The sequence below is a fragment of the Carcharodon carcharias genome, chromosome 4 (assembly GCF_017639515.1).
Source record: "Carcharodon carcharias isolate sCarCar2 chromosome 4, sCarCar2.pri, whole genome shotgun sequence".
NCBI classification, from domain to species: domain Eukaryota; kingdom Metazoa; phylum Chordata; class Chondrichthyes; order Lamniformes; family Lamnidae; genus Carcharodon; species Carcharodon carcharias.
Window position 1 is genome coordinate 185,991,142 of NC_054470.1, and position 26,893 is coordinate 186,018,034.

Genomic DNA, 26,893 nt, shown 5'->3' on the forward strand with positions numbered 1-26,893 from the left:
CCTTCTGGACTGAATATTGAATTCAACAACTTTAGGTCGTAAGCTCCCTCCCCCATCCCCACCCCCTTTCTGTTTCCCCCTTCCCTTTTCTTTTCCAATAAATTATAAAGATTTTCCTTTTCCCAACTATTTCCATTATATATTAAAAAAAACCCACTAGAGCTATACCTTGAGTGCCCTACCATCCATTCTTAATTAGCACATTCGTTTAGATAATATCACCAACTTTAATTTTAACACCTATGTGTTCTATTGTACTATTGTCGTTGACATCTTTTGATGATCTGCTTCTATCACTGCTTGTTTGTCCCTACAACCACACCCCCCCACCCCCCCCCCCCCCCCCCCCCCCCCCCCCCCCCCCCCACCTCTTTGTCTCTCTATCTCTCCGCCCCCCACACACACACCTTAAACCAGCTTATATTTCAACTCTTTCTTGGACTCGAACGCAAGTTCTGTCGAAGGGTCATGAGGACTCGAAACGTCAACTCTTTTCTTCTCCGCCGATGCTGCCAGACCTGCTGAGTTTTTCCAGGTAATTCTGTTTTTGTTTTGGATTTCCAGCATCCGCAGTTTTTTTGTTTTTATAACAATGGAGGGTATCCTCATTGTGAAGGCGGGACTTCGTCTCCACAACGACTGTGCGGTGGTCACTCCTACTGATACTGCCATGGACTGCAGAAGCATCTGCAGCAGGCAGGTTTGTGAGGATGAGGTCAAGTATGTTTTTCCCTCTTGTTGGTTCCCTCACCACCTGCCGCAGGCCAGCTCGGTCAGTAGTGATGCTACTGAGCCACTCTTGGTGATGGACATTGAAGTCCCCCCACTCAGAGTATATTCTGCACACTTACCACCCTCAGTGCTTCCTCCAAGTGGTGTTCAACATGGAGGAGCACTCATTCAACAGCTGAGGGAGGCCGGTACGTGGTAATCAGCAGGAGGTTCTTTGCCCATGTTTGACCTGATGCCATGAGACCTCATGGGATCCGGAGTCGATGCTGAGGACTCCCAGGGCAACTCACTCCAGACTGTATACCACTGTGCTGCCACCTTTGCTGGGTCTGTCCTGCCAGTGGAACAGGACATACCCAGGGATGGTGATGGTGGTGTCTGGGACATTATCTGTATGGTATGATTCCGTGAGGACGACTATGTCAAGCTGTTGCTTGACTAGTCTGTGAGGCAGCTCTCCTAATTTTGGCACTAACCCCCAGATGTTAGTAAGGAGGACTTTGCAGGGTCAACAGGCCTGATTTTGCCATTGTCATTTCCGGTGCCTAGTTCGATGCTGGCTGGTCCATCCGGGATCATTCCTTTTTTGAGGCTTTGTCACGTTTTGATATAACTGAGTGGCTTGCTAGGCAATTTCAAAGGGCATTTAAGAGTCAACCACATTGCTGTGGGTCTGGAGTCACATGTAGGCCAGACCAGGTGATTTGAGGTTTTTTTTAAATAGTTGTGCCCTGCTTTAAATGGAACTGTTAGGGAGAAATAAAGGGATACAGTGATTATTAGGGGGAATATAGCGGTACACAAAGAACTTATTGAAAGGGAATGAATTACTTAAAATTTCCAAGCACATTGGCAGTTAAAGGTTACCAGATGAACCTTGCACAGCCTTAAGGGCCTGCAAAAAACAGAAAGGCCTTGGAGCCGGACTGTAGTCAAAGGATGGTAATAACAACTAAGATTAAGTGGGCTCTTCAACAGATAGGGGAAGGTCTCTGCCTGGGTGAAAATAAATAGGGACATACGGTGCATGTACTTGTTACCAGAGATGTCTATTTAATGTAAACCTCTGTGTTGACGAGATCAGAATCTGGAAGCTGTTCTTCTACGTGGCCAATAATGTATAAATATGTTGAATACTTGTAGTTTAGCAGAGTACTGTCTCAAGCTGTATTGAGACGGTGCCCTCCTTGCAATTGCTCGAATAAACGATCATAACCTGCACCTGAGTCTCCTGTGGTCCGTTCATCAAAGACACCACATCAGAACATTTCTGTTAGCTTTTTGAGGAGATTATACTGGAGCAGCCAATATCCCCTTTTGGGTTAGCCAATTCAGTATCAGACCATTCAGCCCAACAAGTCCACCCTGTTGTTAAACCTTCACGAGCATAGGTCCTAATCTATGCGTCTGCTCTGTTCTGCTTTAACCTGTTTTCTTTCAACCTATTTTAATGGGAAAATGGTTTCTATTTCAATCACTAATTCTGGTCATGCATTCCAATTCCACAACCCTCTGCTTTCTGTTGTTATTCTTTTGCATTTAACCTAACACGCTGTAACCTCTCCAGACTGGAAATCTATTGTTCAGAAACACCAGTTGTTTGTAAATTTTTTGATCAGACCCAAGCAACTCTCAGACTCATCACTCAACTGTTCGGGCTGCAACAAATCAAAAAGCCTAGGGCTCAGTAAAGATCATGAATATTTAACCCTTTCTTAATGTGGGGCACAGCATTTTTTGAAGTACAGTTTTAGAGTAAGCAGGGCAGGTATCAAGTACAGTATTAAGTTGTTAAACATAACTCCAAAGTTGTGTTCATATAATGCAAGTCTTGCAATCCAATGTAGTTAGTAGCCCTAAGATACTAAAGATTTTGTCAGGCTGCTACATGCAAAGCGATGTAAGCATTGACTTCGACAAGGAAGACATTGTGATATGGTGAATTTGTGATGAGGTTCCAGTTATGCAATGAGTAAAATATTCAGAGATAATTGAGGCAGTTTTACAACTTAGCTCTGTGGATAGTGACAACAGTGATGAAAAAGATATTGTTCATTAGGAGAAGATTACAACGGAGGAGGGAATAAATCTGGCCTCACGCTTAATTCATTTTCTGGAGCAATGAGGTTTTGTAGGACAGCAAGATGTAATGCATATGCACCGGATCCAAGAGAAATTAATAAAGGAACAGCCAAAATACATGAAACAAATGATGCTGCAGCAAATGTTTGAAGAAGTTGGAAAATTTTGTGCACACACTTGATCAGCATCACCAGGATACTGGATGAAACACAGGACCCTGAATAAACTGCGCTTGCTGTTGATGATCAGCCACTTTCTTCTACACCCCTTCCAACTACTGATGAAATAAAGCAATGTATGCAATCACCTGTTCCCTTGATATCATCATTGGCATCGTTTTCATAGTGCTCTGGGAGTGTAAACATGAAAGATACAGTATTTGGATAAGTAAAACAACTCTTTTTTATTCATTCATGGGATGTGGGCGTCACTGGCTATACTAGCTTTTATTGTCCATCCCTAGTTGTCCTTGAAAAGCTGGTGGTGAGCTGCCTTCTTGAATCGCTGCAGTCCCTGCTGTGTAGATGCACCCACAGTGCAGTTAGGGAGGGAGTTCCAGGATTTTGACCCAGAGACAGTAAACGAATGGTGATATATTTCCAAGTCAGGATGGTGAGTGGCTTGGAGGGGAACTTCCAGGTGGTGGTGTTCCTATGTATGGTACTGCCCTTGTCCTTCTAGATGGTAGCAGTCGTGGGTTTGGAAGGTGCTGTCTCAGGAGCCTTGGTGAGTTCCTGTAGTGCATCTTGTAGATGGTATACACTGCTGCCACTATGCATCAGTAGTGGAGGGGGTAAATGTTTGGGATAGGGTGACAATCAAGTGGATTGCATTGTACAGGATGGTGTTGAGCTTCTTGAGTGTTGTTGAAGCTGCACTCATCCAAGCAAGTGGGAAGTACTCCATTATATTCCTGACTTGTGCTGTGTAGATGATGGACAGGCTTTGGAGACTCAGAACGTGTATAAATGCTAGTATAGTCAGTGACACCCACATCCCATGAATGAATAAAAAAGAATTGTTTTACTTATCCAAATACTGTATCTTTCATGTTTACACTCCCAGAAATATATCACCAGTTACTCACCACAGGATTCCTAGCCTCTGACCTGCTCTTGTAGCTACAGTATTTATATGGCTAGTCCAGTTCAGTTTATGGTCCCTGGTAACCCCCAGGATGTTGATATTTGGGAATTTAGTGGTGGTAACGTCATTGAATGTCATGGGGCGATGGTTAATTTCTCTCCTGTTGGAGATGGTCATTGCCTGACATTTGTGCAGCACGAATATTGCTTGCCAGTTGTCAGCCCGAGCCTGGATATTGTCCAGGTCTTCCTGCATTTGTAATGGACTGCTTCAGTATCTGAGGAATCGCGAATGGTGCTGAACATTGTGAAATCATCAGTGAACATCCCCACTTCTGACCTTATGATGGAAGAAAGGTCATTGATGAAGCAGCCGATGATGGTTGGGCCAAGGATACTACCCCAAGGAATTCCTGCAGTGATGTCTTGGAACTGAGATGATTGACCACCAACAATCACAACTACCTTCCTACATACTAGATACGATTCCAATCAGCAGAGAGTTTTCCCCAGAGTCCTACTGACTTCACAGTTAGTTCTGCTAGGGCTCCTTGATGCCACATTCTGTCAAATGCTGCCTTTGCAGTCACTGTCACCTCACCTCGGGAGTTCAGCTCTTTTGTCCATGTTTGAACCAAGGCTTTAATGAAGTCAAGAGCTGAGTGACCCTTGTGGAACCCAAACTGAACATCAGTGGAAAGGCTATTTCTAAGCAAGTGCCGCTTGATAGCACCATTGATGTCACCTTCTATCACCTTACTGATGATCAAGAGTAGACTAATGGGGTGGTAATTTGTCCTGCTTTTTAACGGATGGGATGTATCTGGGCAATTTTCTACATTGCCGGGTAGATGCCAGTGTTGTGGCAGGACTGCAGAGCTTAGATCTGATCCATTGATTGTGGGATCACTTAGCTCTGTCTGTTGCATACTGTTTATGCTGTTTGGCATGCAAGTAGTCCTGTGACTATAGCTTCACCAGGTTGACACCTCATTTTTAGGTATGCCTGGTACTGTTCCTGGCATGCCCCCCTGCACTCTTCGTTGAACCAGAGAGGACCCCTGGCTTGGTGGTAATGGTAGAGTGGGGGACATGCCATGCAATGAGGTTACAGATTGTGTTCAAGTGCAATTCTGCTGCTGTTGATGGTCTACAGTGCCTCATGGATGCTCAGTCTTAACAGTTGCTAGCTCTGTTCTAAACCTATCCCATTTAGCACGGCAGTAGTGCCACACAACACAATGGAGAGTATCCTCAATGTGAAGACAGAGCTTAGTCTCTACAAGAACTGTGCGGTGGTCACTCCTACTGATACTCCTGGACAGATGCATCTGCGGCAACAAATTGGTGAGGATAAGGCCATGTATGGTTTTCCCTCTTGTAGCTTCTGTCGCCACCTGCCGCAGACCCAGTCCAGCAGCTATCTCATTTTGGACTCAGCCAGCTTGTAGTGTGCTGCTGAGCCACTCTTGGTGATGAACATCGAAATCCCCCACTCAGAGTACATTCTGCACCCTTGCCATCTTCAGTGCTTCCTCCAAGTGGTGTTACATCCAAACATAACGAACACATGAAATAGGAGCAGATGTAGGCAAGCCTGCCCCTCAAGCCTACTCCGCCATTCAATAATATCATGGCTGATCTGTTTGTGTTTTGAATTCCACATTCCCGTCTACCCCCAATAACCTTTGATTCCCTTGCCTGACAAGAATTTATTTACCCCTACCTTAAAAATATTCAATGACCACTGCTTCCACCACCTTTGGAGGCAGGGAGTTCCAAAGTTGCACAGCCCTCTGAGAAAAAAACTCTCCTCATCTCTGTCCTAAGATGGCAATCGCTAATTTTAAAACAGTGTCCCCTTCAACACAGAGGAGCACTGATTCATCAGCTGAGCGGGGGTCAGGCAGTAGGTACATGGTGATCAGCAGGAGGTTTCGTTGCCCATGTTTGACCTGATCCATGAGACTTTATGGGGTCCGGAGTCGATGTTGAGGACTCCCAGGGCAACTCCCTCCTGATTGTATACCACCACTTCTGGTGGGTCTGGCCTGCCAATGTGAGATATACCCAGCGATGGTGATGGTGCTGTCTGGGACATTGTCTGTAAGGTATAATTCGGTGAGTATGACTACGTCAGGCTGTTGCTTGACTACTCTGAGATAGCTCTCCAAATTTTGGCACAAGCTCCCAGATGTTAGCTTTGTAATGTTTTATCATTGTTTTCTGTTTCAGGTTAATATATCTACAGTGTTATCTGGTTCACACACTTGTGGTTAGACATTCTAACGTCTATTATCCAGAAAATTCCAGAATCCAGAAATGACTGTTTCTATCTGCTTGAAAGGAATTGCTAAATGTAAAAAGACCAGAGTCCATCTAGTTTGCCTTCAATCATCCTGGTAGACACATGGTATGATACTGGATTTACTGGCTAATCATAACAATCAATCTCTGCCCCACCATCAAATCACCCTTTAATCCCTTCTGTTCTGAAGAAAACAAACCCAATTTTTCCAAATCTTCCTTTGTTCAAAACTGGGCTACACATCACAATGCTTTAAATTAGTAGGCAGCACCGAGTTTGCACACTGCCTGCATTAATTTTAATGATTGCATGTGAATTCTGCATTGGAAATTCCGCACCCATTTTCAGGGGCTATTTTTAGTTCATTGTATCCTCAGACCGTCATTCTATGAGAACAACTGGGATGAAACAGAAACTCTAACTCAGAATTCTATTACTTGCCACCGTGATTGATGGAGAAATTGCATTTATCCACCTATGAGATAGCTGGGAACACATCAGCTTACTTCTTACAGATTGCAAGGCCTCATGGTCTAACACAACTCAGTGCTCTGGCAGTAACTTCAAGCTTCCCGATTTCTGCCAAGTTTTGCATCATGTTATTGCGGTAGTTAAATTGTATCCACTGACCTTTGAGACTGTTCTCTGAAATGAATTGTTCCCTGTCCTGTGGACTTTCCACACCCTCCACCTGTTGTTATCTGACAATTAAATACATCGCAACTTGAATTGCTGGGAAAGGAACAGCTGAACTGAAGATTACATGTTTTTATCGACCGCTGTTTCGATCTTTTGTTTGTGGTAATGAACAGTGAAAATGAGAATGTTACTTTTTGTTAATATTGTAATTTTTAGGTGCCTCCTTTTATTGTGACCTTTGGGTGCAAAATAAATAAGAGCTGATGACAATGATGGAAGGGGTTTAATTAAGGGTAAGAGACAGGGCAGATTACGAGAATAAAAACAAAAAACTACGGATGCTGGAAATCCAAAACAAAAACAGAAATACCTGGAAAAACTCAGCAGGTCTGGCAGCATCGGCAAAGAAGAACAAAGTTGATGTTTCGAGTCCTCATGACCCTTCAACAGAACTAAGTAAAAATAGGAGCGGGGTGAAATATAAGCTGGTTTAAGGTTGTAGGGACAAGCAAGCAGTGATAGGAGCAGATAACCAAAAGATGTCACAGATAAAAGAACAAAGAGGTGTTGAAGGTGGTGATATTATCTAAAAGAATGTGCTAATTAAGAATGGATAGCAGAACACACAAGGTACCGATAGCTCTAGTGGGGGGGTGGGGTGAAATAAGACTAAAAGGGCATAAAAGGTATAGATTTAAAAATAATGGAAATAGGTGGGAAAAGAAAAATTTATATAAATTATTGGAAAAAACAAAAGGGAGGGGGAAGAAATGGAAAGGGGGTGGGGATGGAGGAGGGAGTTCAAGATCTAAAGTTGTTGAACTCAATATTCAGTCCAGAAGGCTGTAAAGTGCCTAGTCGGAAGATAAGGTGCTGTTCCTCCAGTTTGTGTTGAGCTTCACTGGAACAATGCAGCAAGCCAAGGACAGACTTGTGGGCAAGAGAGCAGGGTGAAGTGTTAAAATGGGAAGCGACAGGGAGGTCTGGGTCATTCTTGCGGATAGACCGAAGGTGTTCTGCAAAGCCGTCACCCAGTCTGCATTTGGTCTCTCCAATGTAGAGGAAACCGCATTGGGAGCAACGGATGCAGTAGACTAAGTTGGGGAAATGCAAGTGAAATGCTGCTTCACTTGAAAGGAGTGTTTGGGCCCTTGGATGGCGAGGAGAGAGGAAGTGAAGGGGTAGATGTTGCATATTTTGCATATGCATGGGGAGGTGCCATAGGTGGGGGTTGAGGAGTAGAGGGTGATGGAGGAGTGGACCAGGGTGTCACGGAGGGTACGATCCCTATGGAATGCCGCCGGGGTGGGGGGGGGGGGGGGCCGCTGCTGAAGGGAAGATGTGTTTGGTGGTGGCATCACGCTGGAGTTGGCGGAAATGGCGGAGGATGATCTCCCACGCATCCGCCCTCACACCTTCTCCTCCCTCCCAGAACCATGATAGGGTCTCCCTTGTCCTAACTTATCACCTCACCAGCCTCCGCATTCAAAGGATCATCCGCGACCGCTTTTCAGAACACCTTCGCTCTGTCCACAAGAATGACCCAGACCTCCCTGTCGCTTCCCATTTTAACACTTCACCCTGCTCTCTTGCCCACAAGTCTGTCCTTGGCTTGCTGCATTGTTCCAGTGAAGCTCAACACAAACTGGAGGAACAGCACCTCATCTTCCGACTAGGCACTTTACAGCCTTCCAGACTGAATATTGAGTTCAACAACTTTAGATCTTGAACTCCCTCCTCCAGCCCCACCCCCTTTCCATGTCTTCTCCCTCCCTTTTGTTTTTTCCAATAATTTATATAGATTTTTCTTTTCCCACCTATTTCCATTATTTTTAAATCTATACCTTTTATGCCCTTTTAGTCTTATTTCACCCCACCCCCCCCCCAACTAGAGCTGTACCTTGTGTGTCCTGCTATCCATTCTTAATTAGCACATTCTTTTAGATAATATCACCACCTTCAACACATCTTTGTTCTTTTGTCTGTGACATCTTTTGGTTATCTGCTCCTATCACTGCTTGTTTGTCCCTACTACAACCACCACCACCCAACCCCCACTTCTCCCCCCACCCCCTCCCACCTTAAACCAGCTTATATTTCACCGCGCTCCTATTTTTACTTAGTTCTGTTGAAGGGTCATGAGGACTCGAAACGTCAACTTTGTCCTTCGCCGATGCTGCCAGACCTGCTGAGTTTTTCCAGGTATTTCTGTTTTTGTTTTAGATTACGAGAAACTAGTTCTGCTGATTGGGAAGTCTATGACTAGAGGTATAAAAATTCGAGCCAGACCTTTCGGGTTTGAAATTAGGAAACACTTCTATACACCAGGGGTGGTAGAAGTTTGCAACTCTCTTCCACCAACAGCAATTGATGTTAGATTAGCAATTGTTAGATCAATTGTTAATCTTAAAACTGAGCTTGATAGATATTTATTAACTAAAGCTCTTTAGTGAATCAGTTCACAGATCAGACATAATCCTGAATCACACAACAGGCTTGAGACTATATAACTCCCCTGTTCCTCTGCTTCCTTATACGATGCATCATCGTAATGAACCTATAATGTATCCTAAAATAAAAAAAAAATACTGTGTATGCTGGAAATCTGAAATAAAAACAGAAAATGCTGAAAAACTCAGCCAGTCTGGCAGCATCTGCGGAGAGAGAAATAGTCCTTATGACTTCTTCAGAGCTGTACCCTGTAATGTACCCTCTCTATTGCCTCAATAGAACCATAGAAAAGTTATGATGCAGAAAGAGGTCATTCAGTCCATCATGTCTACGCCGGCCACAAAGAGAGAAAAAGAAACTGCTCATTTTAATCCCTCTTTCCAGCGCCTGGTCTGTAGCCTTGCACATTACAGCACTTCAGATGCAAATCCAGGTACCTTTTAAATGAGTTGAGCATTTCAGCCCCAACCACCAACTTAGGCAGTGAATTCCTGACGCCCGCCACCGTCTGGATGAAAAGGTTTTTCCTCATGTTTCCTTTAATCCTTCTATCAATCACCTTAAATCTCTGCCCCCTGGCAATTGACCCCATCATCTAGTAGAAACAAGTCTTTCCTGTCTTCCCTGTCTAGGCCCCTCATAGTTTTGTACACCTCAATTGGGTCACCCCTTGGCCTCCTCTGTTCTAAGGAAAACAACCCTAGCCTATCCAATCTTTCCTCGTAGCTACAATTTTCAAGCCCTGGCAACGTTGTTGAAATCTCCTCTGCACTCTCTCCACAGCAATTATGCCCTTCCAGTAATGTGCTGGCTAGAACTGTACTCAAAATTCCAGCTGTGGCCAAACCAGCATTTTAAACAGTTCCATCATTACATCCCTGCTTTTGTATTCAATAATTCGCCCAATAAAGGAAAGCATTCCATATGCTTTCCTGACCACTTTGTCCACCTGTCCTGCCACCTTCAAGGGCCTGTGGACATGCACTCCAAGGTCTCTCACTAACTTCCCATTTATTGAGTATTCCTTTACTTTATTTGCCCTCCCCAAATGCATTACCTCATACTTTTCCTGATTGAAATCCATATGCCACTTCTTCGCTCACGCGACCAAGCTATTGATATCACAATCAACTTTTGTGTCATCTGCGTATTTCCCAATCATGCCTCCCACATTTAAGTCTAAATGATTAATATATACAATAAACAGCAAGGGCCCCAACACTGTGCCCTGTGGAACACCACTGGAAACCATTGTCCATCTGCAAAAATATCCATTAACCATTACCTTTTGCTTCCTGTCACTGAGCCAATTTTGGATCCAACCGACCACCTTCCCCTGTATCCCATGAGATCTCACTTTCCTGGCCAATCTGCCATGTGGGACCTTGTCAAATTCCTTACTGAAATCTATGTAGACAACATCCACTGCACTTCCCTCATCAATCCTCTTTGTTACTTTCTCAAAAATTTCTATTAAGTTAGTAAGATAGCTAACAAAACCATGCTGACTATCCCTGATAAATCCATGTCTTTCTAAGTGACAACTTAGCCTGTCTCTCAGAATTCTTTCCAATAATTTGCCCACCACCAAAGTCAGGCTGGCGGGGCTTTAATTTTATGGCCTATCCCTCACATCCTTTTTAAATAATGGTGCAATGCTTGCAGACCTCCAATCCTCTGGGGACCTCCCCTGTATCTAGTGAGGATTCAAAAATGATTCTCAGAGCATCAGCTATTTCCTCCCTGGCTTCCTTCAACAGCCTGGGATACAATCCATCTAGCCCTGGTGATTTACCTACCTTCAAGGATGCCAGTCCCTCCAGTACTACTTCTCTCACTGTGGGACAGGAAGAGATATTAATGTATATAATGTTATTGGGAAAAAAATTTAAATAGAGTTTAGTCTGTGTGTGTATTAATTGGATTAAAGCCAGCTAGTCTGGGTGCTTTGATGTATTGGAGTTTTGAGATGTAAACAGAGATAGAAGGTATTTGCATTTTATTCAGTAGCACATTCAAGAGTGAGAATGAAATCTTGCACCTAGCTAGGAGACACCAAGTAATGTTTATATTACTAATAAAACTGGTACTACAAAATGTGTTCAAAGGGCCTGGTGACACAATAAGAATTTACATTCAAAGGGAAGAGCTGAGTATAACAGAAGGGAGTTTGTGTGTGCAAAGCAGAGGCACGTAAGATCAAAGCCTGTGAGCCTACAATTGTCTGCAAAGGAATCAAATTGAAAGGAGCCTCATTTTGAATTCGTAAGGTGAAAGTGCTTTGCTTGTGTCTGGTTAAGTCTATTAGTTATTGTTAGCTTAGTGGAGATTAATTTGAGAATTTGTTAAAAACTTATGACAGTAGTAATTTGTAGCCATGTGTATGTGTTTAATTTGCTGTAAATTAATAAATGTTTCATTTAGTTTGATATAAAAACCTCTTGAGAACTGGTGGTCTTATTCCTGAATTTAGAGCTGCAGCTCAAAACATACCAATTGAAAATATAGGTTATGACAGTTGTTTAAAGTTTCCCTCTGGGATTTTAAATAACTCAGGCTTTACAAACTGTGCTTATTGCATTTAGGATTTTCTTTGATTTTACCTGCCAATAATTTTTTGTATCCTCTCTTTGCTTTCCTAATTTCCATTTTTTCTTCACCCCTGTACTTTCTATACTCCTCTAGGCTTTCTACAGTATTAAGTCATTTCTGTCATAAGTTTTCTTTTTCTGCTTTATCTTGGCCTGTATGTTTCTAGACAACCAGGTGGTTCTAGATTTGGCAGAACCACCCTTTTTCTTTGTGGGGACATCTACACTCTGCCCGTAGAATGTTTCCCACTGATCTGACACAGTTTCCCTTCTAGTATCTGTATCCAATCCATTCTAGCCAGCTCACTTCTCAGCTTTGTAAAATTTGTCTGCCTCAAATTTAGAACTTTTAATCCTGTTCTATCTTTTCCATAATAATGTTAAATCTAACTATATTATGGTCACTATCTCCAAAATGGTCCCCCCACTGCTATTTCATCCACTTGCCCAGCTTCAGTTCCTAAGACTAAATGTAGAACTGCGCCCCCTCTCGTTGTACTTGCGTACAAGCATACGCAGGAGTAGGTCATTCAGACCCTCGAGCCTGCTCTGTCATTTAATAAGATCATGGCTGATCTGATTGTAACCGGAAATCTGCATCCCACCTATCCCCAATAACCTATCAACCCCCTTGATTACCAAGAATCTATGCACCTCTGCCTCAAAAACATTCAAAGACTCTGCTTCCACCACCTTGTCAGGAATATAGTTCCAAAGGCTCACAGCCCTGAGTGAAAAATATTTGCCTCATCTGTTTTAAATGGGCGACCCCTTATTTTTAAACAGTGACCCCTAGTTCTAGATTCTCCCACAAGAGGAAACATCCTCTCCACGTCCACCCTATCAAGACCCATCACGATCTTATATGTTTCAATCAAGTTATCTCTTACTCTTCTAAACTCCAAAGGACACAAGCCGAGTCCGAACAAGCTTTCTTCATAAGACAACCCATCCATTCCTCATATTAGTCTGGTAAATCTCCTCTGAATTGCTTCCAATGCATTTACATACTTCCTTAAATAACATGACCAATACTGTACATAGTACTCCAGATGTGGTCTCACTAGTGCCCTGTACGACTGAAGCATAACTTCCCTTCCTTTGTGTTCAATTCCCCTCACAATAAATGATAACATTCTATTAGCTTTCCTAATTAGTTGTTGTACTTGCAAATGAGCCTTTTGTGATTCATGCACTAGGACACCCAGGTCTCTCTGTACCTCAGTGCTCTGCAATCTCTCATTTAGATAATATGCTTCTTTATTACTCTTCCTGCCAAAATGGACAATTTCACCTTTTCCCACGTTATACTCCATTTGCCAGACTTTTGCCCATTTACTTAATGATGTGAGAATAAGGGAAGTAAACATGTGGCAAAAGGAGTGGTGCGGGAAAGAGGGGTTCCATTTCATGGGGCATTGGCATCAGGATTGGAACAGGAGGGATCTGTACCGTTGGGACGGTCTCCACCTGAACCGATCTGGGACCAATGTTCTAGCGAAAAGGGTAAATAGGGTGGTCAACAGGACTTTAAACTAGAAAGGGGTGGGGGGGAAGATAAAACTCCAAGAAGTATGACTAATGGGAAACAAAGCAGCAGCTTAGTGTGTGGGGGGGGTGGATTCAACTTCATGGAAAATTATGAAAAAACTGAAAAGAAAGGAGAGCTCAGGAGAGGCTATTAAAGTCCCTAGAACACAAAATAGGACAGAGTGTTTGGAAAGGGCTAGGAATCTAACTTCAAGCACATCAGATAAAGGGACGACAATGAGAAAGGGGACGGAAAATACAGGACTGAAGGTGTTGTATCTGAATGCACGCAGTGTACGAAATAAGGTAAATGAGCTTGTGGCGCAGATTGAAATTGGCAGGTATGATGTGGTGGGCATCACGGAGACATGGCTGCAAGGGGATCAGGACTGGGAGCTAAATATCCAAGGATATACATCCTATCAAAAAGAAAGGCAGGTTGGCAGAGGGGGTGGGGTTGCTTTGTTAGTAAGAAAAGAAATTAAATTGATAGCAAGAAATGACTTAGGGTCAGATGATGTAGAATCTGTGTGGGTAGAGTTGAGGAACCGCAAAGGTAAAAAAAACCATAATGGGAGTTATGTACAGGCCTCCGAACAGTAGCCAGGATGTGGGGCACAAGATACACCAGGAGATAGAAAAGGCGTGTAAGAAAGGCAAGGTTACAGTGATCATGGGGGATTTCAATATGCAGGTAGACTGGGAAAATCAGGTTGGTAGTGGATCCCAAGAAAAGGAATTTGTGGAATGTCTATGAGATGGCTTTTTTGCAGCAACTTGTGGTGGAACCCACTAAGGAACAGGCAATTCTAGATTTAGTGATGTGTAATGGTGTAATGAGGCAGATTTGATAAGGGACCTTATGGTGAAGGAACCCTTAGGAGGGAGTGACCATAATATGATAGAATTTACCCTGCAATTTGAGAGGAAAAAGTTGGAATCAGATGTAACGGTATTACAGTTGAATAAAGGCAACTACAGAGACATGAGGGAGGAGCTGGCCAGAATTGACTGGGAGATGAGCCTAGCAGGAAAGACAGTGGAACAGCAAAGGCAGGAGTTTCTGGGAGTAATTTGGGAAACACAGCAAAAATTCATCCCTAGGAAGAAGAAGCATTCTAAAGGGAGGACGGGGCAACCATGGCTGACAAGGGAAGTCAGAGACAGCACAAAAGCTAAAGAGAAAGCATACAATGCAGCGAAGAGCAGTGGTAAACCAGGGGATTAGGAAGCCGACAAAGACCAACAGAGGACAACTAAAAAAGAAATAAGGAGGGAGAAGATTAAATATGAAGGTAAATTAGCCAGTAATATAAAAGAAGATTGCAAGAGTTTTTTTTAGATATATAAAGGGTAAGAGAGAAGCAAAAGTGGACATTGGGCCGCTGGAAAATGACGCTGGAGAAGTAGCAGTGGGGAACAAAGAAATGGCGGAGGAACTGATTAGGTACTTTGCGTCAGTCTTCACGGTGGAAGACACGAGTACCATCCACAAAGTTCAAACGAGTCGGGGGGGCAAAAGTGAGTATGGTGGCCATTACCAAGGAGAAGCTGAAAGGTCTGAAGGTGAATAAATCACCTGGACCAGATGGATTACACCCCAGAGTTCTGAAGGAGATAGCTGAAGAGAGAATGGAGGCGTTAGTGGCAATCTTTCAGGAATCACTGGAGTCATGGATGGTCCCAGAAGACTGGAAAATCGCTAATGTAACCCCCATATTCAAGAAGGGAGTGAGGCAAAAGACGGGAATTTACAGGGCAATTAGCCTGACCTCGGTCATTGGTAAGATTTTAGAGTCCATTATTAAGGATGAGATTTCAGAATACTTGGAAGTGCATGGTAAAATAGGGCAAAGTCAGCATCATTTAAATCAAGGGGAGGTCATGCCTGACAGATCTGTTAGAATTCTCTGAGGAGGTAACAAGTAGGTTAGACAAAGGTGAGCCAATGGATGTTATCTACTTGGACTTCCAGAAGGCCTTCGACAAGGTGCCACACAGGACGCTGCTCATTAAGATAAGAGCCCACGGTGTTAGAGGCAAGGTACTAGCACGGATAGAAGATTGGCTGTCTGGCAGGAGGCAGAGAGTGGGGATAAGGGGGTCCTTCTCAGGATGGCAGCCGGTGACTAGTGGAGTTCCGCAGGGGTCAGTGTTGGGACCACAACTTTTCACTTTATACATTAATGATCTATATGAAGGAACTGAGGGCATCCTGGCTAAGTTTGCAGATGATACAAAGAGAGGTGGAGGGACATGTAGTATTGAAGAGGCTGGGAGGCTGCAGAAGGATTTGGACAAGTTAGGAGAATGGGCAAAGAAGTGGCAGATGGAATACAATGTGGGGAAGTGTGAGGTCATGCACTTTGGTGAAGAATATTTTCGAAGTGGGGACAGAATTCAGAAATCTGGAGTGCAAAAGGACTTGGGAGTCCTAGCCCAGGATTCTCTTTAGGTTAGCTTGCAGGTTGACACAGTAGTTAGGAAGGCAAATGCAATGTTGGCATTTATTTCGCGAGGACTAGAATATAAAAGCAGGGATGTGCTGCTCAGGCTTTATAAGGCTCTGGTCAGACCACATTTAGAATATTGTGAGCAGTTTTGGGCCCTCTATCTCAGGAAGGATGTGCTGGCCCTGGAGAGGGTCCAGAGGAGGTTCACGAGAACGATCCCAAGAATGAAAGGCTTAACATATGAGGAACGCTTGAGGACTCTGGGTCTATACTCGATGGAGTTTAGAAGGATGAGGGGGGATCTGATTGAAACTTACAGAATACTGAAAGGCCTGGATAGAGGTGGACGTGGGGAAGATGTTTCCATTAGCAGGAGAGACTAGGACCCAAGGTCACAGCCTCAGAGTAAAGGGAAGACCTTTTAGAACAGAGATGAGGGGAAACTTCTTTAGCTAGAGAGTGGTGAATCTATGGAATTCATTGTCACAGAAGGCTGTGGAGGCCAGGTCATTGAGTGTACTTAAGACCGAGATAGGTAGGTTCTTGACTGGTATGGGGATCAAAGGTTACGGGGAGAAGGCGGGAGAATGGGGTTGAGAAACTTATCAGCCATGATTGAATGGCGGAGCAGACTCGATGGGGCAAATGGCCTAATTTCTGCTCCTATGTCTTATGGCCTTAATCTATCTATATCTTTAATAGCCTACTTATGTCCTCTTCACAACTTGCTTTCCTACATAAACAAAAACAAAAATACCTGGAAAAACTCAGCAGGTCTGGTAGCATTTAACGTTTCGAGTCCGACTGACCCTTCAACAGAAGTTGCTTTCCTACCTACCTTTGTGTTGTCAGCAAATTTGGCAACCATCCCTTCAATCCCTTTATCTAAGTCATTTATATATTTTTTACGTGCTTGCTAAAAAAGTTCTCTTGAATGCAATTCAAGAATTTTGCACCCTCTGTGCCCTTCACACTGTTCATATCCCAACTGATATTAGGGTAGTTGATTACTGCCCTATTGTTTTTGCATTCAGAAATCTACATATTTGCTCTTCAACCTCCCTTCCACTATTTGGGGATCTATTGTACACTCCTAGTAGTGTAGCTGCCCCTTTTTCATTTCTGAGCTCAACCCATATGGCCTCGTTTGATGCTTCATTTGGTATATCATCCCTTCTCACAGCTATAATTGATTCTTTAACCAATGATGCTACACCCCCACCTTTCTTATCCCCCTTCCCTGTCCTGCCTGAAAACTCTATATCCAGGGATGTTGAGCTGCTATTTTTGCCCCTCCTCAAGCCAGGTTTCCATTGCAGCGATGACATCATGCTGCTATGTGCCTATCTGTGCCCTCAGCACATCAGCTTTATTTATTATGTTCCTTGCATTTACATACATACCTTTTAACACTGCTGTACACTTTTTAAACTGGTGCTGCTTCTGTATTTCAGAGTCACTCATTAATTCTCCATCTCCCATTCTTGGCTCTGAATTTGCCCTCAGGTTTCCATCCCTCTGCTAATTTAGTTTAAACCCCGCCTCCCAACAGCACTGGCAAATTTCCCTGCGAGGATATTCGTTCCAGTCCTGTTCAGGTGTAGACCGTCCACTTGTGCAGGTCACAACTTCCCCAGAACCCATCCAGATGCCTCGGAAATCTGATGCCCTCCCTCCTACACTAGCTTTCCAGCCAAGTGTTTATTCGCTCAATTCTCCTATTTCAATACTCGCTTGCATGTGGGACTGGGAGTAATCCTGAATTATGGCTTTAGAGGTCCTGTTTTTCAATCTCCTTCCTAGCCTCCTAAAGTCTGCTTTCAGGGCCTCATTCCCTTTCCTACCCAAGTCATTGGTACCAACAATGACCATGACCTCTGGCTGATCACCCCCCCCGCCCCCTCCCCCCGCAACAGAAGAATGGCCTGCAGCCATCCCATGACACCCTTGAATCTGGCACCAGGGAGGCAACATCTCATCCTGGAGTCAAGTCTAAGGCCACAGAAACGCCTGTCAGTTCCCCTGACTAACGAATCTCCTATTACTACTGCTCTTCCCCTCTTCTTTTTCCCCTCTTGTACAGCAGAGGTGCCTGTTGTGCCACAAACTTGGCTCTGGCTGCACTCAGGAACCAACATCCTCACCAGTATCCAAAATGGAAAACCGATTGATGACCGAGACCACAGGGGACTCCTGCACTCTCTGCCTTATTTTCTTGGACTGCCTGGCGGTCACCCATTCCCTTTCTGCCTCCATGCTCCTAAGTTGCAGTGTGACCACCTCTCTGAATGTGCTATCCACTTAGCTCTCAGCCTCATGGATGCGCCGCAGTGACTCCAACCGCCATTTGAGCTCCAAAACCTGGAGCTCAAGGCTCTGCTTGGTGACACTTCCTGTACGTGTGGTCACCTAGGACACTGGTAGCATTCACAACTTGCCACTTGTTGCAGGACACACATTCCACATGACCAAACTGTCGTGCCATGGCTTCAATTTACTTCCCTTGTGTTAACTTTATTTTACTTTGGTTTACTTAGCCACTTTATTTTACCTGGCCTCAACTTTATTTCCCGATTGTTTGTGTTTGTTCCTTAAATGTAAGTAACCCCTTTTAAAAAGGGGTTTTTTCTAATTATCAGCTTCTTGATGACACTCCCTTACAGCAGTTTCTCACCAACCAATGAACTTATGTTTCTCCTGCAATGGCAGGTGCTAAGTGTTGCTGATTGCCTGGCTCAGGGTCCTCCTCTCAACTCTCTTCTAGGTGCTGCTGACTGCCTGGCTCAGGATCCTTCTCTCAATCTCCTCTAGGTGCTGCTGACTGCCTGGCTCAGGGTCTTCCTCTCAATCTCCTCTAGGTGCTGCTGACTGCCTGTCACAGGGCCCTCCTCTCGCACTCTCCTCTAGGTGCTGCTGAGTGCCTGTCACAGGGCCCTCCTCTCGACTCTCCTCTAGGTGCTGCTGAGTGCCTGCTCCAAACTGCACACACTACTCCAATACCAGTTTACTAAGGTTTTAGACAGGGTTCCCCATTCTATTTTGACTTTTAAATTCTCCACTCCTTGCTATAAAATTCAGTATTTCTGTATGATCATATCCACTTGAGGTGAAACAAAAAGGTCTTGTGAACCTAAATCCCCAAATCTCCCTGATCTTTCACATCATCTAACTTTCACCCAAAGAATAATGATTTTTTATGTTTTTATCAAAATTCATGAAATCAAATTTGCTCCTGTTGAAATCAGTGTCATTTTTCTGCCCATTCAACCATCATTCAATAAGCATTCCAGCACCTCTTTAGCATCATATCAACGCTATTGATCGGTGAGTGCACAGTTTCATATATACACCATAGATTTGTGGTCACATGGCCATCTGTGTAAGGTTGTGGAATTTCAAAATTCTGTCCCAAACTTCTCGCAGAGTAAACTTTAAACGTGGCTTTTCTTCCCATCAAGCTTTTACTTAAAGATTTTTTTTCAAAAATTAATCTAATCTGATGAAAAGTGGTAATAACAAGGTAGATGCAGGAAGGATGTTTCCCCTGGCTGCAGGGTCTAGAACTAGAGGACAAAGAATAAGTGGTAGGCCGTTTAGGACTGAGATGAGGAGGAATTTATTCACTCGGTGGAGAATCTTTGGAATTCTCTCCCCCAGAGGGCTGTGGAAGCTCAGTCATTGAGTATGCTCAAGACAGAGATTGATCAATTTCTGGATATTAAAGGTATCAAGGGATATGGGGATAGTGCAGGAAAATGGCATTCAGATAGCCATGTTCTGGTTGAATGGCTGAGCAAGCTCATGGGGCCATATGGGCTACTCCTGTTCATATGTTCCTATAACGTGCACATTCCATTCATTGTCCTGTCAAGCCATTGTTCAATCATCAAATTAGCTTCATTTTAAAATGACATTACTAGTCCTTCCATGAGAATTTTTTTTTTAAACATTCTTTCATGGGATGTGGACATCACTGCAAGGCCCAGATGTTGCCCATCCCTAATTACCCCTGAACTGAGTGGCTTGCTGGACCATTTCAGAGTGCATTTAAGAGTCAACCACATTGCTGAGAGTCCGGAATCATTTGGCCAGACCGGGATAGGATGACAGATTTCTTTCCCTAAGGGACATTAGTGAACCAGATGGGTTTTTATAATAAGCGATGATAGTTTCATGATCACCATTACGGAGACTAGCTTTCAATTCCAGATTTATTTTTATTGACTGAATTTAAATTCCACCAGCTGCCATGGCAGGATTTGAACCTGTGTCCCCAGAGCATTAGCCTGGGCCTCCTGGATTACTGATTCAGTGACATTACCATCTCCCCACAATTGACAATCTTATTCCAAATATTGCTGGTTATATTAATTACGTCTAAGTGAATCACCCAAACTTCACCATCTCACCTATCCCGCTCTCGACCCTGACCAACAAATCATACCTGCTAAAGCCAAGAAACCTTTTTTAAATAAGCAAATTTCCATCAACTCTTAGCACAGCAAATTCGCCAAAAGCACAAAGTTACAAGTCACTGCAGTTAAAAGCATCAAACACGAAACTTGACACTTTCAATTTAGAAAATGTTCAACCAGAGAGCAACTAAATTCTAACAATTAAAAAGTCACACGCACAAAACCTGCTTTTAGTACTCTCGTCTAGACTGGGTGGGGTCAGTTGGACTTTATTAACATCTATAACCCCCTGAAATGCTTCCAAACTTAAACATGCCTTCACCTTCTGGATAAGTTGCATCATTTAAAGCAGGAGAACAGATGCAATAACAGCAGGTTACATTTGGAGGGATATGTTTTCTTTAGATTGACAATGAAATGAATATTATAATTCACCCAGCATGTGGCTTGTCAAGTGTAAATGAAGCTTGATTCAGTGCAGTTCAAATGACTACAACCTCTCCCTCAAACTCCTTTTGGAATCTGGAGAAAATGATATTAAAAGTAGCTCTGTGCATGGATGAACATGTCTCATGGCACAAGAGACCTGATTAAATTCCATTATTTTACAGATCTCCCTCATCTCACATACCCTGCACAGATAACACTGTTGATCAGGACAGGAGTTCCTCAGGGTAGTGCCCTAGGCCCAGCCATCTTCAGCTGTTTTATCAATGACCTCCATTCCATCATAAGGTCAGAAATGGGGTTGTTCGTTGATGATTGCACAATGTTCAGCACCATTCTTTACTCCTCAGATACTGAAGCAGTTCATGTCCAAATGGAGCAAGACCTGGACAATATGTAGGCTTGAGCTGACAAAGTGTCAAGTAACATTCGTGCCACACAAATGCCAGGCAATGACCATCTCCAACAACAGAGAATCTAACCATCACCCCTTTGTCATTCAATGGCATTACCATCGCTAAATCCCACTATCAACATCCTGGGGGTTTCCAATACCAGAAACTGAACTGGACTAAGTGCAGATCCAGCGACACTCAAGAAGCTTGACACTATCCAGGACAAAGCAGCCTGTTTGATTGGCATCCCATCGACAAACATTCACTGCTTCTAAACCAATGCACCATGGCAGCAGTGTATACACCTACAAGATGAGTGACATCCCCAAAGTTCAAGAGAGTCGGGGGGACAGAGGTGAGTATGGTGGCCATTACCAAGGAGAAGGTGCTAGGAAAACTGAAAGTTCTGAAGGTAGATAAATCACCTAGACCAGACGGATTACACCCCAGAGTTCTGAAGGAGATAGCTGAAGAGAGAGTGGAGGCGTTAGTGGCAATCTTTCAGGAAACACTGGAGTCAGGGAGGGTCCCAGAGGACTGGAAAATCGCTAATGTAACCCCCTGTTCAAGAAGGGAGTGAGGCAAAAGACAGGAAATTACAGGCTGATTAGCATGACCTCAGTCGTTGGTAAGATTTTAGAGTCCATTATTAAGGATGAGATTTCAGAATAATTGGAAGTGCATGGTAAATTAGGGCAAAGTCAGCATTGTTTAATCAAGGGGAGGTCATGCCTGACAAATCTGTTAGAATTCTCTGAGGAGGTAACAAGTAGGTTAGACAAAGGAGAGTTATCTACTTGGACTTCCAGAAGGCCTTTGACAAGGTGCCGCACAGGACGCTGCTCAGTAAGATAAGAGCCCATGGTGTTAGAGGCAAGTTACTAGCACAAATAGAAGATTGGCTGTCTGGCAGGAGGCAGAGAGTAGGGGTCCTTCTCAGGATGGCAGCCGGTGACTAGTGGAGTTCCGCAGGGGTCAGTGTTGGAACCACAACTTTTCACTTTATACATTAGTGATCTAGATGAAGGAACTAAGGGCATTCTGGCGAAGTTTGTAGATGATACAAAGATAGGTGGAGAGACATGTAGTATTGAGGAGGCTGCAGAAGGATTTAGACAGGTTAGGAGAATGGGCAAAGAAGTGGCAGATGGAATAAAACGTGGGGAAGTATGAGGTCATGCACTTTGGTAGGAAGAATAGAGGCATAGACTATTTTCTAAATGGGGAGAGAATTCAGAAATCTGGAGTGCAAAAGGGACTTGGGAGTCCTAGTCCAGGATTCTCTTAAGGTTAACTTGCAGGTCGAGTCGGTAATTAGGAAGGCAATTGCAATGTTGGCATTGATTTGGAGAGGACTAGAATATAAAAGCAGGGATGTGCTGCTCAGGCTTTTTAAGGCTCTGGTCAGACCACATTTAGAATATTGTGAGCAATTTTGGGCCCTCTATCTCAGGAAGGATGTGCTGGCCCTGGAGAGGGTCCAGAGGAGGTTCACGAGAATGATCCCAGGAATGAAAGGCTTAACATATGAGGAACGTTTGAGGACTCTGGGTCTATACTCGATGGAGTTTAGAAGGATGAGGAGGGGATCTGATTGAAACTTACAGAATACTGAAAGGCCTGGATAGAGTAGACATGGGGAAGATGTTTCCATTAGCAGGAGAGACCAGGAACCAAGGTCACAGCCTCAGAGTAAAGGGAAGACCTTTTAGAACAGAGATGAGGAGAAACTTCTTTAGCCAGAGTGGTGAATCTATGGAATTCATTGTCACAGAAGGCTGTGGAGGCCAGGTCATTGAGTGTATTTAAGACCGAGATAGATAGGTTCTTGATCGGTAAGGGGATCAAAGGTTACGGAGAGAAGGCGGGAGAATAGGGTTGAGAAACTTATCAGCCATGATTGAATGGCGGAGCAGACTTGATGGGCCAAATGGCCTAATTTCTGCGCCTATGTCTTATGGTCTTAGATACACTGCAGAAAATCACCAAGGCTCCTCAGACAGCACCTTCAGACAGCATGACCGCTACCATCTTGAAAGACAACTGCAGCACATGCATAAGAACACCACTGCCTGGAAGTTTCCCTCCAAGTCACACACCATCCTCACTTGGAAAAATATCACTGTTCCTTCACTGTCCTGGAACTTCCTCCCTAATGGCACCGTGGGTGTACCTGCACCACATGGACTGCAGCGGTTCAAAAAGGCAGCTCACCACCCACTTCTCAATAGCAATTAGGGATGGGCAATAAACGCTGGCCTAGCCAGTGACACACACATCCCATGAATGAACAAAAAATATCTGCAAAGGATGCAGAACTCAGTTATATATGCAGGCTTTTTTTAAAAAAAATGATTAATGTAGCTCAGCTGATTCAACATTTCCCTTAAACATACAGATGAAAGGAAGCTACTGAATTTTGTAACACAGCCCAACATTGTTCAGAAGAACTTACCAGAGAACAACGTTATTTTGTTTTCTTAATTTCTGAAAGGCCAAGCTTTGGACAGCACTGATTCCCTACACTAATTAACATACTCAGCCACGACAGATACCCCCTTAGCTGTAATGCAGTTACAGTTTGCATTCATGCAGCAGGAGCAACATCATTCTGAAATGCAGCTGTACCCAGTGGTGGGGTTTAGTGAGGGCCGGGGGGAGAAACTTGATGGCCTTCTCCCCTTTTGCTGGTGCATTTGCGTGCAAGGTACAACGCCAATCCTGCTGGATATAAACTATGCCCGTTTACCACCCACTGCACCCATCATCCAGCAGCCCCTCCCCCACCCCAGACACAATACTTTAGCCCGCCCCCCTCAAACCAGCTGACACGAAAAACAGGGACTGATGCATAACCACCAACACGTTTTAAAATAGAACATCCACACAAAAAAAAATATATATATATATATATATATATAAAAGCAGCACGGCATGTTTGCTTACACACGAAAGGACAGCCATCAACATTTCAGCACTGTACCTACTCTGCATATTATCCTCCCGGCTCCTGTTGTCATAGCACACTGGGCCAATTGACGTTCTGACATCGCGAGACTAGGCTCGCTTCCCCCCGCCCCGCGCCGCCCCGCCCCGCCCCGCGCAGCTCCAAGGAGCCGCCCATGATTGGCTGGGGATGGGCAAAGCACATTGCGCCTTTCCTCTGAGTCGGAATAACGCAGGCGCAGCAGCAAGAGGTTTGGGGTGGGGTCAGAACAGTCGTTTCTTGAGTTAGCATTGGACCTTTTGTTCGAGAGTAACTGAACGGGGCAGTTTAACTCCAGAGTAACTGAGTGGGGCAGTTTAGTTCCAGAGTAACCGAACGGGGGCAATTTAGTTCCGGAGTAAACGAACGGGGGCAATTTCGTTCCAGAGTAACTGAACGGGGCAGTTTAACTCCAGAATAACTGAGTGGGGCAGTTTAACTCCAGAGTAACTGAACGGGGCAGTTTAGTTCCAGAGTAACCGAACGGGGGCAATTTAGTTCCGGAGTAAACGAACGGGGGCAATTTCGTTCCAGAGTAACTGAACGGGGCAGTTTAACTCCAGAATAACTGAGTGGGGCAGTTTAGTTCCAGAGTAACTGAACAGGGCAGTTTAACTCCAGAGTAACTGAACAGGGCAGTTTAACTCCAGAGTAACTGAACAGGGCAGTTTAGTTCCAGAGTAACTGAACGGGGCAGCTTAGTTCCGGCGTAACCGAACGGGGCAGTTTAACTCCAGAGTAACTGAACAGGGCAGTTTAGTTCCAGAGTAACTGAACAGGGCAGTTTAGTTCCAGAGTAACCGAACGGGGCAGTTTAATTCCAGAATAACTGAGTGGGGCGTTTAGTTCCAGAGTAACCGAACGGGGCAGTTTAACTCCAGAATAACTGAGCGGTGCAGTTTAGTTCCAGAGTAACTGAACAGTGCAGCTTAGTTCCAGAATAACTGAACGGGGCAGTTTAACTTCAGAGTAACTGAACGGGGCAGTTTAGTTCCAGAGTAACTGAATGGGGCAGTTTAACTCCAGAGTAACTGAACGGGGCAGTTTAACTCCAGAGTAACTGAACGGGGCAGTTTAACTCCAGAGTAACTGAACGGGGCAGTTTAACTCCAGAGTAACTGAACGGGGCAGTTTAACTCCAGAGTAACTGAACGGGGCAGTTTAACTCCAGAGTAACTGAACGGGGCAGTTTAACTCCAGAGTAACTGAACGGGGCAGTTTAACTCCAGAGTAACTGAACGGGGCAGTTTAACTCCAGAGTAACTGAACGGGGCAGTTTAACTCCAGAGTAACTGAACGGGGCAGTTTAACTCCAGAGTAACTGAACGGGGCAGTTTAACTCCAGATTAACTGAACGGGGCAGTTTAGTTCCAGAATAACTGAACGGGGCAGTTTAACTCCAGAGTAACCGAACGGGGCAGTTTAACTCCAGAGTAACCGAACGGGCTAGTTTAACTCCAGAGTAACCGAACGGGCTAGTTTAACTCCAGAGTAACCGAACGGGGCAGTTTAACTCCTGAGTAACCGAACGGGGCAGTTTAACTCCAGATTAACCGAACGGGGCAGTTTAGTTCCAGAATAACCGAACGGGGCAGTTTAACTCCAGAATAATTGAACAGGGCAGTTTAACTCCAGAGTAACTGAACAGGGCAGTTTAACTCCAGAGTAACTGAACAGGGCAGTTTAGTTCCAGAGTAACCGAACGGGGCAGTTTAATTCCAGAATAACTGAGTGGGGCGTTTAGTTCCAGAGTAACCGAACGGGGCAGTTTAACTCCAGAATAACTGAGCGGTGCAGTTTAGTTCCAGAGTAACTGAACAGGGCAGTTTAACTCCAGAGTAACTGAACGGGGCAGTTTAACTCCAGAGTAACTGAACGGGGCAGTTTAACTTCAGAGTAACTGAACGGGGCAGTTTAGTTCCAGAGTAACTGAACGGGGCAGTTTAACTCCAGAGTAACTGAACGGGGCAGTTTAACTCCAGAGTAACTGAACGGGGCAGTTTAACTCCAGAGTAACTGAACGGGGCAGTTTAACTCCAGAGTAACTGAACGGGGCAGTTTAACTCCGGAGTAACTGAACGGGGCAGTTTAACTCCGGAGTAACTGAACGGGGCAGTTTAACTCCAGAGTAACTGAACGGGGCAGTTTAACTCCAGAGTAACTGAACGGGGCAGTTTAACTCCAGAGTAACTGAACGGGGCAGTTTAACTCCAGAGTAACTGAACGGGGCAGTTTAACTCCAGAGTAACTGAACGGGGCAGTTTAACTCCAGAGTAACTGAACGGGGCAGTTTAACTCCAGATTAACTGAACGGGGCAGTTTAGTTCCAGAATAACCGAACGGGGCAGTTTAACTCCAGAGTAACCGAACGGGGCAGTTTAACTCCAGAGTAACCGAACGGGGCAGTTTAACTCCAGAGTAACCGAACGGGCTAGTTTAACTCCAGAGTAACCGAACGGGCTAGTTTAACTCCAGAGTAACCGAACGGGCTAGTTTAACTCCAGAGTAACCGAACGGGGCAGTTTAACTCCTGAGTAACCGAACGGGGCAGTTTAACTCCAGATTAACCGAACGGGGCAGTTTAGTTCCAGAATAACCGAACGGGGCAGTTTAACTCCAGAATAATTGAACAGGGCAGTTTAACTCCAGAGTAACTGAACAGGGCAGTTTAACTCCAGAGTAACTGAACAGGGCAGTTTAACTCCAGAGTGACTGAACGGGGCAGTTTAGTTCCGGAGTAACTAAATAGGATAATTGAACACCAAAGGCCCCTGGTATA

The 26,893-nt window shown here is 44.4% G+C and overlaps 1 protein-coding gene across 1 annotated transcript in view; it reads right to left on the bottom strand.

Annotated features, from left to right (window-relative positions):
* clcn3 (chloride channel 3) overlaps positions 1-24,186 on the bottom strand; it is a 185,833-nt gene extending 161,647 nt beyond the window's left edge. Inside the window, exon 1 of the mRNA XM_041185772.1 lies at positions 24,116-24,186. The gene's annotated coding sequence lies outside the window, so the exon portion shown is untranslated. The remainder of the gene's footprint in view (positions 1-24,115) is intronic.
* Between the last annotated feature and the right edge of the window lie 2,707 nt (positions 24,187-26,893).